We start from the raw sequence: 21,515 nt of genomic DNA, 5'->3' as shown, positions 1-21,515 counted from the left end.
CACAGACCACTTCCCAGACATGTCTTGATGCACAATAACCATGAGCTTGTATCTGCTACCTGCGGCATGTGTGCAAAAACACTGATGATACATATTACCCTTATACAAAGATATAAGACCACCATGTCTAATGTATAAGTCTGTTCCAATGTACTTGTAAGTATGTGTATGATTGAATACACAATAAATACTGTTCAGTGTTCAATTTACATGCTGGTAAGGGTTAGTGTACCTTTCTCACCAAGGAAATGTACTTGTTCGATGCTCTGGAGTCAAAGTTCAGGAACAGAAAGGACTTCACACTTGGAAAAAACCCAAAGATGATTGCTTATGTTTTCACCAAGAATTAGCAGAAATTATTCATAAGAATGATAAGTCTGCCTGAATAAATCACATTATGAAATCTGATTTCAATCAATTTTATTATTGACTTAGATTAATTTAAATGGTCTTGAAATAAAATTGAGATTATTTTCTAATTTAAAAAAAGAATGAATAAAAGGATGAAGGAGGTTGTAATGCTGCTGCTGTTATTATTATTATCATGCTTAAATAAGTGCTTTATTTGTTTTGGTTTTTTTTTTTTTTGGAGACAGGGTTTCTTTGTAACTTTGGAGTTTGTCCTGCAATTCACTCTGTAGACCAGACTGGCCTCGGATTCACAGAGATCCAACTATCTCTGTCTCCTGAGGGATGGTTTTAAGGCATGTACCACCACTGACCGGCTATGAGTGGTTATTTTTATGATTCTTTTTCACTGTGCTTTCCTAAATATCTTCAGGTTTTTGATGACTTTCAGTACACCATTTGACTTGTTCAAACATGATTTCTCTAAATATTCTTAGACATTTGCCCTTTAAATAACGTGCAATTTCCTTTCTACAGTTTCTTTGCTGAAAACTAGATCTGTGGGCATTGACACTGTAGTTCTAAAATGACTCTTTTTCACTCCCAGACTCTGCTTCACCCTAAGGGCTTGTGATTGTTCTGTGAGACTGTGTCTCCATGACCATCTCTATTACATTGTGTATGGAAGTTGATGAGTGTAAAAGAACTGGGTGATCATAAGGAAGTACGTCATGTTAGTCCTTTAAGCCTTGGGAAAGCAAAGTAAGGTACCTGAAATTACATGGAACAGTTTATAGTGTTGGTTTTATGTTTCTGTGCTCACATATCCACAACTAAAACATCTATACATATTTATGTATAACAGTTACATGTAGATTTCTTACAACTCACTATTACTTCTATGACTGGATATGTAATGTTGCAAAAATACATGAATGTAAATTTCTGACTTATGTGGTAACTGGAATAGAGTTGACACACTTGTTTTAAGTGTTACAAACCTAGAATTAGTGTGCAATCCAGGGTTTAAATGAGAGTTGTCAAGTATTCAGTGCACTATACACCCCTGGAGCCACTGTATCAGATTGTGAAAATGCTCTTGTCTAGGGGAAAACATATTACTGCTGCTTTTGACTGCACACTCTTATGAAGACCCTTTTCTAGTCAATACTTTTGATCCTACGACTAATATCAATTGGGAGGTGCTGTGTCATGGCCATGATTGACTGTCAAGAAAAGACAGAAATAGCAGGGGAGTTGAAACTCAGTTTAGAGTGTGAGGGATGACAATCTAAGTGAGGTAATACAAAGCTTCAGTTATAAGATTAACATGACACTTTCATAATATATTGAACTGTAAAAGTTCATCTAAGTAAAGTGGTAGATCACTACTGACAAATGCAGGGTACTGACTGTGAGCATTATTCTGACATATTTTGTGTATAAGATGGTATTTTTATTTTAATTAAAAACATTACTAACATTTCCCTTATCCCTTTCCTGCTTCAACACATTTCATGTCCCACTGACTTGATCCCTCTCAAATTCATGTCCTCTTTTTCTTTATTATCACACACCCACACATTTGTATAAAAAAGTAAAATTTTATATTGTGTTAGAATGTATTGGATTCCAAGGCTTACAAACTGCTATTGTAGTTTTACAATTAGGGGTTATTTCCTGAGAAAACCCAATTCTTTCTCTCTCTATAATTTAGAAGAAACTTAGGGGAACCGGCCCGATGTGTTATAACACAAGGTATTACTTCACTTAGATTGTCATCCCTCACATGCTAAACTGAGTTCCAACTCCCCTGCTATTTCTGTCTTTTCTTGACAGTCAATCATAGCCATGACACAATATACTTCACAATTGATATTAATTGTAGGATCAAAAGTATCGACTAGAAAAGGGTCTTCATAAGAGTGTGCATTTATAATCAATCAAAATTTATGACTGAGAGATTTTGCTAAAAAGAACATTTACTGAGTATTTTGAGAGCCATCTGTGGAAACTGTTATACATTCTGAAGCTGACACAAAAATACTATGAACCAACAAGTATGAACATTTATTTTTACAAAAAATTTTTTATTTAGCTACCATCAGAACATGTTGGAAAACCCAAATGTTAGTTTTTATACATAATACTTTGTGTTGAAAAATACACATATTTAATTAACCTTTTTCTCTCTCTAGAATGAGATGCATAAATCTGCTTAATTCCTGAAGAAAGGAAAATTATTTATATCATAGGTTGAAAGTAGACCAGTGTGTTAATGAGTCTGCATAGATTCAGTGAGTATATTAAAGCAGTTGTATTCATTATGGTTGTGACTATGGTTCAGAAGAACTCAAGTTGGAAAGATAGGTAATGAGACAGAGCTTGAACATGCTATGTTTCCTGCAGTATAACATCATCCCAGAGGGGGACAAGGTCTCCAATACATGGTCTCTGGAGAGACACCAACAGTGTGTCCAAACCACAGTACATGTGGATCAACAAAGCAAAGTTTTTTTGAAGGTTTATTTTTTATGTTATCAAATGTTATACACACATGTTCAGTGCCTGGTGATTTCAGAAAAGGACATCACATCCCTGCATCTGAAGTTACAGGCAACAGTGTGCTAGTGGATGGAGGGGCTTGGACTTTAATCAAGGCTCTGTGAGAATAGAGCAAATACTTATCTGCTGGTCTTTCTCTCCAGCACTGAAGAAATCAAAGTCCATATGATTCTTTGATATTCAAAGAGGTAACTTCTATCATTGATTTGTAGAACAGAAATTAATAATATAAACAGAAGAAATCATAAAAGTTAAATATAAACCATATAACAGAAACACTTCCTTTATGTGAAATGAAAATGGGTTCAGAAAAATTTTTGCAGTGATTTCAAACATCTTCCTATTTAAGATTGATTGAAGGGAGTACTCAAAAGGCAGATGTGAGCCTAATTACAGTAGCTTTCCTTTGGGAAATGAAAACAGAGCTGTTTCCAAAGTGGAAAATTTCTTTGAACTCTGAGTGTGCCCCTGTACATTGAAAGGTGTTAAAGGTACGTGTCTGCTGTGGGTGTGACAAGCGAAGTAAGATACAAGGGATGTGACAAGGGAAGCAAGATACAGTGTCACATACAAGGGGAAATGTAAATGCAGGGGAAATTTTACCTTCCATATTAAAACAATAGAGTGTAGCATAGAATGCACCAGAGCATGGAAACACATTAGATATTGGCATAGAGCTCAATTAAACTTTTATTTTATTTCAGGTTCAATCCCAAAAAATGCAGGAATCACAACACAAAGCAATTATTGTTTTTCAACAATTATCGTAATCTGAAACTTAAAGTCTACCTAATTTTCACTATAATTTGTAATCTACTTTTGTTACACCATGAACTAAATATATATCTTGATGTATAATGAATATATTTTAAATAAATCAATTCACATACTTGTGCACAAAAGGACACACACAGTTATGTATGCCTATGTCACTGAATACATTCACTTCCATTCACAGCAGTGAGAAGATTCAACTGCAATAGCCTCAAAAGTCATGTGATATGAATGTTATTATGTTCACTAATCTCTCAAAATGACTCAAACAACCAAGTGAGGACTGGGCAGCAGATTTCACTTCAGCTCTTGATCAGAGGCCTTAGAAAAATGTCTACTAATTTTCCAGGGCAGGCAGTAGCTGGATACCCGAGAAAAATGACTCATGAGGAGAAAAGGACAAACAGTAGGGAAAGTAGAGAGGCCATTGCAGTCACATGCACCAGAGACCAGCCTGGATTATATAGAACAGCCCCCAAAGAGTTGACAGATGGAAGAGATTGTGTAAAAGGAGAAAAACGTACTGACCAGGAGAAGGATGGCTTTAGTGGCTCTTGTCTCAGGGGAGGATCTGGAAGAAACATTGGATCTGAGCATGTGTTGCATTCTTTGCTTGTGCCTGTACAGGGTGACAACCATGGAGCCACTGGACCATAATATGAGTACCAGAAAAAGAATGTCAGGAGCTGACAGCAATGTTGCATACAAGATGTCACTGGTTTGGTCATGACGGACAGAATAGCAGTATAAAAAAGATTTCAAGTTTTCTGTGCTTTCATTTCCATATTTTGCCCTCATGTGCACAAGATTAATACTGCTAATACAGGAAATGAATTACCCAATTCAGGTACACAGAGTAACAGATGTACTTGTGTGAATTATTTAAGCTTGGAATACCTGGAGTCCGTGGGGCTGATGATGATGGCCTGGAAGACACTGAGGAAGGAGGTACTGCCAATCCCCCACACCCCTACTTACTCTGTGAGAGAGGAAATCAATTTGCATCCAACATCATTGAGAAAGTTGTTCAACCCAAACGCTACTATTGTCTGAGGTACTCCTTTAGTCAGTACAGTTAAGATGTTGGCTATAATCAAGTGCATCAGAACCCAGTCTGTAAACTTTAATCTATACCTCATTAGGTAAACAAACATGTAGTGGTAGAGAAGAGAGAAATTCCCCAGAAATCCAACTATAGTCAAAGACAAGAAGACCATTGCTATAGACAGCTCGCTGGCTTCCATGCTGTAAGTTACTGCTCCCAGACTGAGGAAATCATGTGGAAAGATGAGGTTTGGGCCACATATAATGTGTCATTGGACAAACACCATTCTCTATCCTCAATGAGTACACAAGATAATTCAGTCTGTAGGGCATCTGCCACTTTGACATGAATTGAACACGTGAAGGCAGTTGAATGGGACACAAAATGCTCAAATATTTGTACGTTCATACTGTGTGAAATGTGCAAAGAGGCAACAATAGCTCCTTAACAGGACAGCACAGAATATCTCTGGAGCCTGGTTCATATCTGAAACACAGTTAAGACCCAGCGAAGCAGCTGCCTGATAAGCAAATGGAATATTTGAACTTTGAAAAATAAGCATGAATCCATGGAAAATATGGTAAGATGGAAACAAAACTATTAATTTAAGATCACAAATAATTTCTTTATTGACACCCAAATGAAGTGATTTTGGGGTTAGTGATAAATGAGTTAAGTTTTATATATTAAAGCTATAACTATATTAGGAAATAATGTGAAAAATGAAATTTCAAACTTTGATAAAGATTAAAGTGTAATTACTATGTTAATAAGAATTAATGTTTAGAATATTTTAGGTTCAGAGAAATTTAAATGTGATTATAGGACATTCCATAGAATTTGTCTATGTGGGTCTATCTCCCCATTTTCAATGTCTTATGCAAGTATAATTAATCCTATAATTGATGAAAATATTTTCAAACATGAAAAAATTTAATTCCAGTAGTTGAAAGTAGATAAATTGATATTATAACTGCATTCATTTAAATGCCTCTTCCTACATCCACAGGAAAAAAATACTGATATTTTTATTAATTTGGGTATTTTTAAACCATTAAGAATACTGTTTCTATTAATTGCACCCTCACTCTGAGTTAGAGAAAAAGTTTTATGCAAATCAGACCTATATTTACATGCAATTACAGGTACAATCACATTGTTTTATGCAGCATGTTCTACTTCTTATTACAATCATAATAATGAAGTTATAATAGTTGTACTTCTAGAAATCCTGAAAATGAAAAATAAAATAAAATACTTATTATGATGGAACTACAAGTTATAATTACTGTCAATTTATTGTCATGAGAACTTACTTTTTAATCTCTTTTCATTTATGAAAGTTATTTACAAATAAATATTCATAGCAAAATCCATACAAACCAATGTTGAATCTATGACACTAATACCATGTGAATGAATCACCTGCAGACCTCAAGACCAAGTCCATCACTGTCCACACTTATGATTCTGCAAAAAAGCCCACCTGAGACTAATATTCATAGATATAACCCTCCAAACGCTAAGCAGTTTCAGTGATCACAATGCCACTTCTTATCAGGAGCTCTACTAAAATCTCCTCAAAAAGGAGTTGGTTTAAAGAAATTCTGCTTTTTTACAGACATTTTGAGACACTGTAAGCACATGACTTTATGTTCAGTAAGACAGAGAGCACAGCAAGAACCGTCAGTGAGGAATGGGCTAAGTCAGAATTAGAATGCAGTGCTTCTAGGACCCCTGAATTCATTTCTACCCGATCTATTTCTGAAGATTTTGTCTGTGTCCTCTGCAGCTTTGTCCCTCCTCCAGTTTAGTCTTATGTCCTAATGTCTCCTATAATCACTTACCAAGACTCTCACATTTTCTTCTCTTTTCTGCAGTCTACTACACTCTCGGTACTCTTTCTCTCTAGTATGATGATCTCAGCTCCATACCCACAGAGATCAGGAGGAGGTTAGCTGGAGGGACACACCCAGTGCCGGAGATATGATCTGTGATTCCGTGACATCACCTCCCCTCAGACTTTCAATTATTATTTCACTTGCAGTAGCAGTGGACATTACAGAAAAGAACTTTGCTGTGAACTTTTCTCCCCTGATGACCATTAGCAAGGAAGCATTTCAAGTTTCTGCTGTTAGCTCTTAAGGGAACATTGGGGCTTCAGAGAGGTTGTTATCTGCTCTATTTCCTAGAGGTCATGGGATCTCCGTTTCATAAATGAGCAGATAATGTGGTCCACCTGATAGCTATAATTGAGCTATGTGTGTTCATTCTGTTTCTTGATGGTCTGAGGTACTTGGTACACAATCTCATTTTTTCTTTATCTTTGTTGGGGCCATCATTTTATGCAGAATAGAAGTTTAATGACAAAGATTTTTGATATTGTCAAAGAACACCATAAAATAAGTTGGATGCTACAAATTCACAGTAGTATTTTTTTGTAAAATGTAAGTTGTTCAATGTAATTTGTTTCTATTTGCTTTTAAAACTGGATCCAATTAGAAAAAATGATATTTTATGAGGAAGTATTATTTTTCAATATTGTTTGCATTACTTACTCAAAAGAAACAAACAAAATTTTAAAGAGAGGTACCAAACATTGGTGAACAATTCTACCATCAGATATGAGTTATTTAATGAAAATTTCAGTGTAATTTATTGAATGAAATTTCATTCCAGGCATTGCTTTTTCAGTGTGAGTATTGTCATGAGAAGAATGTGAGGTAAACAAACTGCACAGGATCTTGTGATTGCTCTTACTTGTTCATCATAACTGGTTGTAAGAGCTTATTACAGAGAAAACCATGCACTTGTAGTGCAGTTTCTACTTGGCCTTAATAATAAGAACTCTGAGTGGAATATAGGGGCAAATACTAAAAGATCAGAGAGGCAGTGCAGTGAACCACTAGTTCTTACCTCTACTGAATGCTCAGACCTAAGGGGTAATCCTGTCCCTACAAATTATCAGACAGAATGCCATCTCTACAAAGCCTCAGACTGAATCTTGAATTCCTGTCTTCTTCTACCTTATAGTATTCTCTCTGTTCAGCAATATAGCTTCTCATCTCCACCTCTCTAGTGCTGGGATTAAAGGTGTGAGCCACCACTGATTGGCTTTGTTTCTCTTTTAGCCTAATTCAATGTATAGCCCAAGGTGGCCTTGAACTCATAGACATCTGTCTGCCTTTGTCTCCCAAGTACTGGGATTAAAAGTGTGTGCCACCACTGTCTGACCTCTGTTCCTAACTAGTGTGGTAAGCTTTGCACTCTGATATTCAGCCAAGCGTTATCTGTTAAAGCACAAACAAAATATCACCACGTGCACTAATAATGTAGTACATAGAAATTCATCATAACCTCTCCATGGAGCATTTTCATTGAAGAAAAATACAATAATTGCCTAACCTAGCACTGTGCCCTGAATGATACAGTGATAAAACTCCCAAGCAATACTGGTGCAATAATGACATGGCTGTTATGGGAGTAATTGATTACTTAAAAAATGGATATAAAACCAAGAAGGGAATCTCTCTCTAGGAGGTGTGGGATAACAAATTGGTTCTACCACAGGAATACATAAATTCTAATAAAATAGCTTATGTACTAAAAGACATAGTATAATATGTCTTTTATTATAGTACATTTAGGACCCAATCAAAACTGTATAATAGTCTTTTTGCAATTTAACTTTTATTTTTTTATTTTTTTTTATTAAAAATTTCATCTCCTCTCCTCCTCCCACTTCCCTCCCCTCCCCTCCACCCATACCCCCACTCCCTCCCTCTCCAGGCCAAAGAGCCCCTCAGGGTTCTCCTAAGTGATTCTAGCCATAAATAAAGGACATAGAGCCTATAATTCATGAGCCTAGAGAAGCTAAATAAGAAGGTGAACCCAAAGAAAAACATATTGTTATTATCCTGCATATTGGAAATGGGCAAAATTGCCGGGCAGGGGTTGGGAGCACGGGATGGGGGTGAAGTGTATAATAGTCTTTTATCACAGATTCCTTTTGGTTGCTATGATGAAACACCAAAAGAAAACTAGGGAGAAAGGGTTAATTTCAGCTATTGTGGAAAGATTTAGGACATACTTAAAGTCTGAGGACAAACTGATAGAATCATATCTATTCTCCTTCCAGGTTGATCCTCGGGACAATTCTAAAGAAACCATGCTTGGTAGAAAACACTTTTATCTGATGGACCATCTTGGAGGCATCTGCGTAAGATTGCTTTAATGTTTTATAAACTCAAATGTCTGGTGATAAAACAAGGAGATAGTTAACAAAGAATGCAGAGTTAAATCACACAAGAGAGGAATGTGAGCTGTGATTGCATGGGAAAATTTTTGAAAGTGTCTAACTCAGCAACTATAAAACTAGAGAGAGAAGCAAAAAAATAGAGCTATCAGATATTTCACACACAGTTATAATAATCTTTTGGATCTTCTTAATGTTGACAGTTACTCCACGTACTTGAGCACAGACCTATGATTCACAAGGCTGAAGGTGTGAGGTGTACATGGTACATACTAATGATTGAAACATCTGATGTTTATCGTTGTGGTTCTTAAATATGCATTTTATTATGCATATTTCACTCCAAAGTCATAGATGTATTTTTGAGATAGAAGCTGCCAGTGTACTGTTATGTAGAGAGGTATATATTCTTATTGATTTGTATTTTATTTTGCTCCTCAATTGCTCTGCAACTGAAGAAATGTAATCTACAAGTAGGCTTGTTATGTCATGCCACACAATTGATTGTACTGAGACGTGCTATTAGGAATAGAATGACTAGGGCATTTTACTAGAAACTTAGCTCAGAGAAAAAAATGTTAATCTGAATGAGATATTTTAAAAAATCAATGATGATATTTCCAGAATACATTATGACAATCACTGTACATAATTAAATTTGATTAAAGAGCCATAGACATAAGAACACATAATTTTATATCAAAATTTTTCATGTAGTCTAATGAAAGAAAACAGAATACCCAGACATCAATCTCTGCAAAAAAGAGTCACATGGTTTTGAAATGTTAACAGAAATGTATATGGAAGAACTGATAGCCTCCTTAACTGGGAAAATGTGTATCTATCTATAGAGGAATAAAACAAGATTCCTATATCTCCACCTATAAAGAAGTCAACCCCACATAGTCAAAGCATCCAACCAGAAGACCTGACATTCAGAAAGGTCAGAGAAAAAACCAGGAGGACAAACAATAAGGGGCTGCCAATAAATGAGAACTAGTGCTTTTTCCTAAGCAAGACATTTTTACCTTCCTACTATAATCTTCAAAAAACATTCTTCTGCATGGACGGGCTCTGTGGGAGCCTTTTCAGCTTGGTCAATCACCTTCCTGGACCTGGGGGGAGTTGGGAGGACCTTGGTCTTAACATAGAGTAGGGAACCCTGATGGCTCCTTGGCCTGGAGAGGGAGGGAGGGGAGGTATGGGTGGAGGGGAGGGGAGGGAAGGGGGAGGAGGAGGGGAGGGAAGGGGAGGAGGGGAGGGAAGGGGAGGAGGAGGGGAGGGGAGGGGAGGAAGAGGGGAGGGAAGGGGGAGGAGGAGGGGAGGAGATGGAAATTTTTAAATATAAAAAAATAAACCATGAAAAAAAAAAAAGAAAATCAAGAATACCTGTCACAGACCAGAGGAAACACAGGATACAGGACACAGGACAAGTAATTGCATTTTGGGAGACAGTTACTTGATGGAGTCACATCTTATGCCAATGTTAATTTCCTCATTTTAACAGATATACATGGCAATAATGAAGACACCATTAGGGGAGAATGAATCTGAGCAACGTGAACTGTGTGTACAGTTTTTGCTACTTTTCTATGGACCTAAAACCACTCTGAAATAAAATAGCTTGCTGAAAAGTACATTGAGTTTTGACTATGACACCTTTGCAATGGTTTTATCAGCTAAGGGCAGCATGATTTCTAAGTCAGAAAGATTTGCTGTGCAGCCTCCTTCCTCTGCATGTTAAGTACTCTAGGATACCAAAAATAGATTTCAGTCCTCAGAGATGGCAAACCAAGACCTCTGCTCAGCACTAAATGTCTTAAAAGCATAAAACCAGCAAGATTGGAGATTTACACATGAGATAATCGTGAGATTGCTGTTGACCTTGAAGGGCAAAGTGAATCAACTAGTCTCAATATGCAAACACGACTTATTTGTAATTACTTGTAATAAGGAGGAAAGACAGTCAATAAAGGCTTAAAATTAAATAAATGTATTTCATTAAAGTTTGATCATAATTGCTATAATAGAAAAAACATTTTAGAAGAGGTAGATAAAAGATTGTAAGATTGAGAAGTTAAGGGACAATGGAGATAAGAGCTGCACTATGCCATTCTGGGCAATAATTTCCATTACATTAGTAAATGCAAAACTCCTAGAGATGGGTGTATTTGATCTGCACAAGACTAGATCAATATCCAGGCTAGAAAGAATGAAGGACTCAAAAGGACTATGCCTCACGGCTGAGGTATTTACCCTTAACACTAACAGATTTGGAAAGGAGTGAGTCAGTGTCATCAGTTGTGAGGAAATTGTTGACACCACTTACATGAAATGCACAATCCAAGTCATATAGCTATTTAAACAGTGTTGGCTATTACAAATGGGTCACAGGACAAAATCCAAACTCATAAATCTGTGAAAAATATAGCTATGGGTAAGGAAGGTAATGAGGGTCGAAGAGAGATAAAAGGGATGGTGAGTAGAACCTGAATGCATCATGTACATGTATGTAATTGTAAAATTGCTAATAATAATAATATCTTTAGAATAAAGGAAAATATGCAACAAATTAAGAAGACAGACTGCAGAAATCAGCAAGTGTTTGCTACAACTAAGAGTGCTAATATCTAGAAAATATTAGAGATCAAGAAATCCCAACAGTAAATATAAGGAAATATTCAAACAATTATCAATAGACGATCTAACAAAGGTTAATGAACCTATGAAAATATTCAACTTTACAGTTCACTAAAGAAATTTAAAATAAAATTACATCTATATTTCATCTCCCAAGTTCAAAGGGGAAAATGGGAATAAGGTAAAGAAAATGTTGATAGAAAGAAAATCTTGCACATTGCTGGAAAGTAACAAATATTCAGTTCATTGTAAAATACGTTGTGATTGTCCCTAAAAGCCCAAGATTTATTTTCCTGGGTATTCTGTCAAAATATTTTAAGTACTCATTATATATATACATATATTATATATACACACATATATATATGTATATATATGTGTGTGTGTATACACATATATATATATATACCCATTTTTCATTTTTCCTTTTTAATTTTTTTTAATTAAAAATTTCTACCTCCTCCCCTCCTCCCATATCCCTTCCCCTCGCCCCCTCCCTCCCTCTCCCTCCCTCTCCAGTCCAAAGAGCAGTCAAGGTTTTCCTGCCTGTGGGAAGTCCAAAGTCCTCCCCCCCTCCATCCAGGTCTAGGAAGGTGAGCATCCAAACAGACTAGGCTCCCACAAATCCAGTACATGTAGTAGGATCAAAACCCAGTGCCATTGTCCTTGGCTTCTCATTCAGCCCTCCTTTTCCGCCACTTTCAGAGAGTCCAGTTTGATCCCATGCTCCATCAGTCCCAGTCCAGCTGGCCTTGGTGAGGTCCCATTAGTTCAGCTCCACCGTCTCAGTGGGTGGGCGTACCCCTCGCGGTCCTGACTTCCTTGCTCATGTTCTCCCTCCATCCTGGGTGAGGAAACCCAGACCCAAAAAGATGAATATTGTATGTACTCACTCATAAGTGGATACCAGTCATAAACAAAGAATATAGAGCACCTATAGGTCATGATCCTAGAGAAGCTAAGTAAGAAAGTGAACCCTATGAAAAGCATATGTAGACCCACCAGGAAAATCACAATAGACTAGATCACCTGATACAATTGGCAACATAGGGTGGAGGAGAAGGGAGAGTGGAAAGAGAAGAGGAGGGGAGAAGGGGATAGGTGAGGAGAATTTGATGGAAGAAGATAGTTGAGATGGGGGAAAGACAGGGATGAGAGCAAAGAAGAGGTATCTTGATTTAGGGAGTCATTATGGGGTTAGAAAGACCTGAGTCTAGAGAAATTTCCAGGCATCCAGAAGGATGACCCCAGCCAAGATCCTAAGCAATAGAGGAGAGTGTGCCCAAACGGGCCATGCCCTGTAGTCAGAGTGATGAATATCTTAAATATCACCATAGAAACCTTCATCTAGCAACTGATGGAAACTGAGGCAGAGACCTGGATCAGAGCACTGGACTGAGCTCCAAAGTCTATTTGAAGAGTGGAAGGAGGGGTTGGAGAGATGGCTCAGCTGTTTAAGAGCATTGCCTGCTCTTTCAATGGTCCTGAGTTCAATTCCAAGCAACCACATAGTGGCTCGCAACCATCTGTAATGAGGTCTGGTGCCCTCTTCTGGCCCTTCAGGCATATATGCAGACAGAACATTGTATATATAATAAATCAATAAATATTTTTAAAAAAGAGTGGAAGGATTGAGAATATGAGCAAAGAGGTGAAGTACATGATGGATACACCCACTGAAACAGTCTACAAGAGCTAATGGGGAATTCACCAGCACCAGCCAGACAGGGAAGGAACCAAACATAGGACCAAAGTAGTCCCTCTGAATGTGATTGACAGTTGCATGGCTGGGGCAAAATGAGGGGCCACTGGCCATGGCACCAGGATTTATTTCTACTGCATGTACTGGCTTTTTTAGAACCTGTTCTCTTTGAATGGATACTGTGCTTAGCCTATATATATTAGGGAGTGGCCTGTACCAAACAATGTGCCTTACCCTGTCTGAAGAGTGGATGGGTGGGGTGATGGGGTGTGTGGAGGTATGGGAGGAGAGGAGGGAGTGGGAACTTGGACTGGTATGTAAAATGAATAAAGGTAGTTTGTTTTCTTTTTAAAAAGGCAAAAGGAAAGATAAAAACATATAAAATCACACATAAGTATGTGATTGTTCATTTTAAGAAATGACTTGTATGATTTTACAGGTAGTTGTGGATCCCAGTAGCCTGACTGTTGACTTTGTGGACTTGAAAGGCCTCATTTTTAGCATTAACCAAGCACGAATTTACAAATAATGACTCATGAGCTGATCTCACTTTTTTCATCTACATTCCTAGAGTCAGAGCAGAAGCTTCTACATATTGACTAAATAGTACTTTCAAAACAAGGGATTTATACATTATATACTCTTTCTTATTGGAAGAGGAAGAAAATGTCAACAGAGAAAATGTGGACACCAAAAGAGTAAGGCCCTCTAAATCAACATGATGAAGCTCATATGAGCTCACAAACACTGACATAACATGCATACAATCTGAATGGGTCTACACAAGGTCCTTTGCTTATATATTTTAGCTTCTAGTTAAGTGATTTTATTAGAGTCTTGAGTGTGTTAATGAGTGTGTCTCAGTTTCTGTGACATCTGTTAGGTTCTGTGGCTCCTCTTTGTTTTTTGAATCCAACTTTGATGAGTTAGGGTTTTTCTTATATTATATTATTATACTTAGTATGTTGTTATATTGCATGATTACATTTTATCCCTTACAAATTTCTTGTGGGTTTCGGTGGTGGTGGTAGGTGTTTTTGTTTGGTAGGGGTTCTTTTATTTTTTGAGACAAGTATTTCCCTCTGTAGTCCTGACTGTCCTGGAAATCACTCCAAAGACCAGGCTGTCCTCAAACTTAGAGCGAACCACTTGCCTCTGACTCCCAAGTATTAGGATTAAAGGAGTGGACCACCACCTTTCTGTTTTCTAATGAGAGATATAATATATAATATTAGGAAATCAAAGTTATTAATTGAAAACAAAAATAAATTTATGATTGGGGGTCACAAAATATGAGTAACTAGATTAAAAGCCAAGCTTTCACTTCAGGAATAGGTAAACTGGATTCGTTCACAAGACACCATTGCTTAATCCTGAAATAGAAAGATGCAAGCAAACCTCAAAATGTATGGAAGACAGACATCAGAATTTCACCATCCATACTGGTCTCCAGAGAACTCAGCAGATAACAGAAGCTCCAAACTGTAACATTCCATGAGGGGATACCAAGAAAATTGAAACTGTTTTTGATAACAGGCCACCCAGGGGAAAGATGATCAGAGATGATTCCTCTACCTCATGCAAATTTGTGTGCCCACTACTACTGAAGGCAAAAAAAATTAATTGCAGGTCTATTGGGAGGTGAGGTCACAGAATCATATACCAATACCTCAGGCACTGGTGGCTCCAACCAGACATGTCAGAGGCCATAAGACCCTGGTAGTAAGATTGCCATCCTGAAAAAATAAACGGCACATAGCATGCATTCATAGAGTTTGTAAGTAAGAATCCACAAAGTAAATGTAATCTGAAGACTCAGGCTAAGGAAAAGTTAAACTATATAACAAAGCCATCTAGCAAATAGAGAAAGATCTGAACCATGGGCTCAGGACAGAGGCAAAATGAAAATGAGGTAATAGACACAGAACACAGTCTCCAACATTCTTATCTTCATGAAACCTGCACTCATTAGATTCCTTGCGCTTTATTCTAACAAATACTGAAACCTGGATTGCAAAGCTTTAAATTCAGTCTACTATTCATCCATGATCATGGGAATCCTTCCCATTGATGAGCTGATTCTACAGTTTCACCAACTGTGCTTCAGAGGGTGGGAGGAAGGAACCATAGAATAAGTAAACTATAGAATCCCGTGAGAAAGCATATCTGCATACAGAGTGCTTGAGTAGAAAATCTTAAACTCTGTCACATGAGGCCATTGATGGAGTGAAAGAATGAATCTACCTTGAAAGTCATAATTCTGAAATCGTGAAGCAGCTACTGACCTCCTAAATCATGTTCAGGAAACTTTACACAAATTAAGTACCAAAATTTAGCAATTCAAACACTGCCAGTCAGATCTGGACCATCATGTTTTCACATATATTCTTTCTTTCTTTCTTTTTTTAAAATACATTTTTATTGATATTTATTGAGTACTAAATTTTTCTCTATTCCCCTCCATGCTTCTCCCTCCCCCATTCAATCCTCCCCCAAGTCCCCATGTTCATAATTTACTCAGATCTTGTCCTTTTCTATTTTCCACTTCCCATGTAGATTATAACATGTAAGTCTTTCTTAGTCTCCACATTGTTGTTTAAGTTCTCTGTGATAGTGGTTTGTAGGCTGACTTTTTGCTTTATGTTTTAAAAACCACCTATGAGTGAGTACATGTGATAATTGTCTTTCTGTGTCTGGGTTACCTCACTCAAGATAATGTTTTCTAGCTCCATCCATTTTCCTGCAAAATTCAGGCTGTCATTATTTTTTTCTGATGTGTAGTACTCCATTGTGTAAATGTTCCACATTTTCCTTATCCATTCTTCAATCGAGGGGCATTTTAGGTTGTTTCCAGGTTCTGGCTATGGACAAACAAAGCTGCTATGAACATAGTTGAACACACGTCCTTGTGGCACAATTGAGCATACTTTGGATATATACCCCAAAGTGGTATTACTGGGTCTTGAGAAAGGTTGTTTCCTTATTTTCTGAGAAATCACCACACTGACATCAAATGGGTTTGGACCAGCTTGTATTCCCGCCAGCAATGCACAAGTGTTCCCTTTTCCCCATCACCTCTCCAGCATAAGTTGTCACCAGTGTTTTTGATCTTGGCCATTCTTACAAGTGTAAGATGGAATCTCAGAGTTGTTTTTGACTTGCATTCTCTGATGACTAAGGATGTTGAACATTTCCTTAAGGGTCTTTCAGCCATTTTAGATTCCTCTGTTGAGAGTTCTCTGTTCATATCTGTACTCCATTTTTTTTATTGGATTATGTGATCTTTTGGTGTCCAATTTCTTGAGTACTTTGGATATTTTGGAGATCAGACATCTGTCTAATGTGGTGTTAGTCAATATCCTTTCCCATTCTGTAGACTGTCATTTTGTCTTGTTGACTGTGTGCTTTACAGAAGCTTTTTAGTTTCAGGAGGTCCCATTTATTAATTGTTTCTCTCAGTGTCTGTGCTGCTGGGGTTATATTTAGGAAGTGGGTTCCCCTGTTCCAATGCATTCAAGTGTAATTCCCATTTTCTCTTCTATAAGGTTCAGTGTGTCTGGCCTAATGTTGGGGTCTTTGATATATTTGGACTTGAGTTTTGTGCATGGTGATAGATATGGGTCTATTTTCATTCCTCTACATGTTGATATCCAGTTATGCCAGAACCACTTGTTAAATATACGTTCTTTTTACCATTTGATATTTTTGCTTCTTTATCAAAGATTAGGTGTTCGAAGATGTGAGGATTGATATCTGGGTCTTATATTTGGTTCCAGTGTCCTCTTGTTCTGTTCCTATGCCAATACCAGGCTGTTTTCAGTACTGTAGCTCTAGTAGAGTTTGAAGTCAGTGATTGTGATATCTCCAGAAGTTCTTTTATTGTACAGGATTGTTTTGGCTACACATTTCTGATTTTGTTTAATTTGGATATTCTCTCTCTGCCTTTTCGTTAGTTTGGATAAGGTTTGTTTATTTTGTTTATTTTCTTGAAAGTTATCCTATGGTTTTGGGTAGGCAGAATTAACATAGTAAAAAATGGCAATCTTACCAAAAGCCAATCTACAGATTCAACACAATGCCCATCAAAATCCCAGCATAAATTCTCCACAAACCTCGAAAAAATGATACTCAACTTCATCTTTTCTTGAAGAACTAAACTCTTTGTCTCCTTGATTCTTTGTATTGTTTTCTTTGTTTTTATTTTGTTGATTTCAGCTCTCAATTTTATTATTTCCTGCCATCTAGTTCTCTTAGGTGAGTTTACTTCTTTTTGTTCTAAATTTTGCAAATGTTCTGTTAATTAACTAGTGTGAGATTTTTCTAGCTTCTTTATGTAGGCGTTTAGTGCTATGAACTTGTCTCTTAACACTGCTTTCATTGTGTCCCATAAATTTGGGTATGTTGTGTGGTCATTTTTATTGAAATTTAGTTATCAACTATATCTATAATATACTATCAAATTACTTCAGTGTGTCTAATAGTATCTTTGTATTTGTACATATATATAACATATTATATGTGCTGGACTAATTTGATAATACAAGATAGAATATGGAGGAGCAAATTGAAAGTTTGCTTAGATTTTACAATACAGCTGTGTACCTAATGCTTTTTCTAAGAAATGCTATATTTTATTTATTTGTTCTTTAATAGTACATATTTGAAAGTCAATATTTATTACCTTTATTTTTAATGTGTGTATAAGTTTGCATATATATCTGTGCATCACATGTGTGCCTGGAATGCTCAGAGGCCATAAGAGAGTATTGAAGCCCCTACCCCACACTATAGATACAGACATATTAAGCTATTCATGCTAGGAATTGAACTCAGGTCACTTGAAATAGTAGTTAGTGTTCTTAACTACTGTGCCATCAGTCCAGCCTCAAACACTTCAAGACTTACAAAGCACAAAACTAGATGCTGACTAAAGATAGTATGTACATATCCACTGAAGTTGGGTGCTGTACAAATTTTATTTTCCTGCTCAGATATCCCTTGCTCAGGTACCAATTAGCACTGAAGTTTAGTCATCAGATCTATGGTCATCCTGTGTGTGTCCCACACACTTTGATTTTGGGCTTTATTTGCTTTCTTGAAATTAGGCAGGGCATGTGATTATGACTAGTTTATGCTAGGCTATCACTTTTTCTGCTTTTCTAATATAAATTTAGATAAATCACTAGACAGCTATCTGAAACGTGGAACATTTTTGCACTGATGTATATTATTTCTTCTCAGACTGATTCCTTCAGGGTATTAGTTCCTGCTCTACATTTGATGGAGGAGAGTTATCTGTCTATGTTTCTTTCATTGGTTAATTAATAAAGAAAACTGCCTTGGCCCTTTAAGAGACAGAGAGTTAGGTAGGTGGAGTAGACAGAACAGAATTGTGGGAACAAGGAAGTAGAGTTGGGGAGACGCTTCAGGCAGTCGCCATAGGGTCTCCATGCTGCTCCTCTCCGAGATGGACGCAGGTTAAGATCTCTCCTGGTAAGCCACACCTCTTGGTGCTACCCAGATTACTAAATATGGGTTAAAGGAAGATGTGAGAATTAGCCTATAAGAGGCTACAGATAATGGGCCAGGCAGTGTTTAAAAGAATACACGTTTCTGTGTAATTATTTCGGGTTGTAAAAGCTAGCCAGCGGCGGGGGTGGCAGGACGCAGCCCTGCCGCTTCCCACTCAGATTGGCGCTCCAACGTGGTCACTAAATCCACTTAAAAACCTTGCCCGCTGGTATCGGAAAAGGAAAGTACTCTGAGACCATGCCAATGGCTCACTGCTCCCCGCCTGCACCTGGGCAGATGCGGAATCAGGCTTAGGCGAGCGGGACAGAGTCTGCGGATCCTGCCGCCATAGAGAGAGAGGTGTTTTCAGTCTGCGCAGTGCCTCTGCGCATCTGATTTGGCTGTAACTTGGATTAAAAGAGTTTCTGTGCTGCACGCTCAGTACTCAAAATTAAACTGCTGAGTGCAGCTCCAATGTGGACTGCTGTGTACTGAGCAGTAGCAGCTCTGGCTCTGCTCTGCCCATGCTGAATTTGTGCTGACCTCAGGCAGGAACTATCGTAATTACCATGATAACAGCGCAGTTAAGGTTTGGACTTGGCTGTAAACAGGCGGTAGGTATTACTCTACTGGCGCAAACTTAAGATTTTAAGAAGTGTTAACCTTTTAAGAAATGCTCCTGGATAGTAAAAATTACAGATTTCACAATAGAAAGATTCAGACATAGAAGGCCTTTAATGGATCACGTAGGCTTAAAAGAGAGGAAAAGAAAATATAGAGATAAAGTTAATGCCTTTAAAAAAAAGGTTAAAGTCTTAGAGACAGAGTACAGAATATTAGATTAAAAGAAAGTAAAGTGATAGAGTAAAAATAAGCCACGTAAAAATGGAAAATTCACAGAGAGTCTGGATTATGTATTTTGTTGTGTTTTCTTTGATTTTTTTGACTGTAAAGGAGCTAAATACAGAGAGACATTTCATTATTATGGGCTGCCAGTCTAGACCAAAATGGACATCTTAATGATATGACTTCAGGATTTGGATTTAAGAACATGATGCTTTGGAAAAGAGTTCTTCTTTTTGTTTTCACAGAGGACGAGACTCTGGTGGATTGCTTCTATCCCAATATGGTATGATAGACCACGGCCCTCCTGAAAGGTATGGCTGTGAACATCTTCAAAAAATTACTTCACCTCAACTGCCAACTGAGAGGAACCTAGAGCACACAGGTTATACCGACTGAAAGACCTAAATAACAACGCCCCATTCAGCAGGAAGCAGTTTGGAGAGAAATAACTGCGCCCATTTTCCCAAATATTGCTAATAAATGTTCTTTTACATTTAAAGGGGGAGATGATTATAGATATGAATTTGCATTGGTATAGATTTTAAGGTCAATTTTGTTATATGTATATGTATTTCTGATCTTGATTAAGCTATTGTGATTGTAGTTCATTTTAAAAACTGTAATGTATAATTAGGAAATATAGGTTGTTAATGGATAATCATTGATAATAGTTAAGCTTGTAGTCATGTTATTAGATTTTCTAGATATGTAGAGATATATTTCAGTTAGATAGACCATTCTTCATATCTTTCAAAGACTGCAGAATATGGCATTTAATGTTTTAATAACTTAGGGTTTTTCATGACAATGAGACACGTCTGCTCTGGCAGCACCAATCTACTTCGAGAGGACGATGGGCATCGAAGAGGCTACTTATGGAGTTTTGTTAGCCATTTGGGCAAGAAACTGCTCTTGCCTGGACTGTTCCATAAACTGGACACAAAGAACCCGCAGAGAGAGGACTGCTGAACTTGCCTAAAGGTGAGATGGTCTTTCAGGGTTCAGATTCATGAAAGAGTCTGCGAGACGTTCTGCAGGACACAGCAGAAAGTGACTGAACTGTCTTTGGAATTTCCTGCTTCATGAAAAAGTCTGCTGGACACTATGGGCCTGAAGGCTGAAGATGGATGCCCCAACGGTACAGAGGAACTTTGGGTGACTGTCTAGGCAGCGAGTTGTCTCTGTCATTTCTAGAGTTTTATAAGTTACTTATTTCTTGTTTACTTAGGTAGCATTGTATCCTTCTGGAGTCTTTGATGGAGTTGAAGAATAAATAGATAGTTATAGATTTCCTTAGTTATGATAAAAGATAAAATAGATTTAAATATTGTAACTGTAATACTTGCTTGATAACTGTTTTGTTATATGTAATTTTGCTATGTTAAAATTGAAGCCTTTTTTTTTGTTTAAACAGAAAAAGGGGAAATGATGGAGGAGAGTTATCTGTCTATGTTTCTTTCATTGGTTAATTAATAAAGAAAACTGCCTTGGCCCTTTAAGAGACAGAGAGTTAGGTAGGTGGAGTAGACAGAACAGAATTGTGGGAACAAGGAAGTAGAGTTGGGAGAGTACGCTTCAGGCAGTCGCCATAGGGTCTCCATGCTGCTCCTCTCCGAGATGGACGCAGTGTTAAGATCTCTCCCTGGTAAGCCACACCTCGTGGTGCTATCCAGATACTAAATATGGGTTAAAGGAAGATGTGAGAATTAGCCTATAAGAGGCTACAGATTAATGGGCCAGGCAGTGTTTAAAGAATACAGTTTCTGTGTAATTATTTCGGGTGTAAAAGCTAGCCAGCGGCGGGGTGGCAGGACGCAGCCCCCGCCGCT

General features: G+C 37.5%; 1 pseudogene; it reads right to left on the bottom strand.

The window, feature by feature from the left end:
* Positions 1–3,984: 3,984 nt before the first annotated feature.
* LOC119821743 lies at positions 3,985–4,931 on the bottom strand (annotated as a pseudogene).
* Positions 4,932–21,515: the final 16,584 nt, after the last annotated feature.

This window comes from Arvicola amphibius, chromosome 8, assembly GCF_903992535.2.
Source record: "Arvicola amphibius chromosome 8, mArvAmp1.2, whole genome shotgun sequence".
In the NCBI taxonomy this organism is placed as follows: Eukaryota; Metazoa; Chordata; class Mammalia; order Rodentia; family Cricetidae; genus Arvicola; species Arvicola amphibius.
The sequence above is the reverse complement of the archived record's forward strand: the minus strand, read 5'-3'. Positions and strand labels throughout refer to the sequence as shown.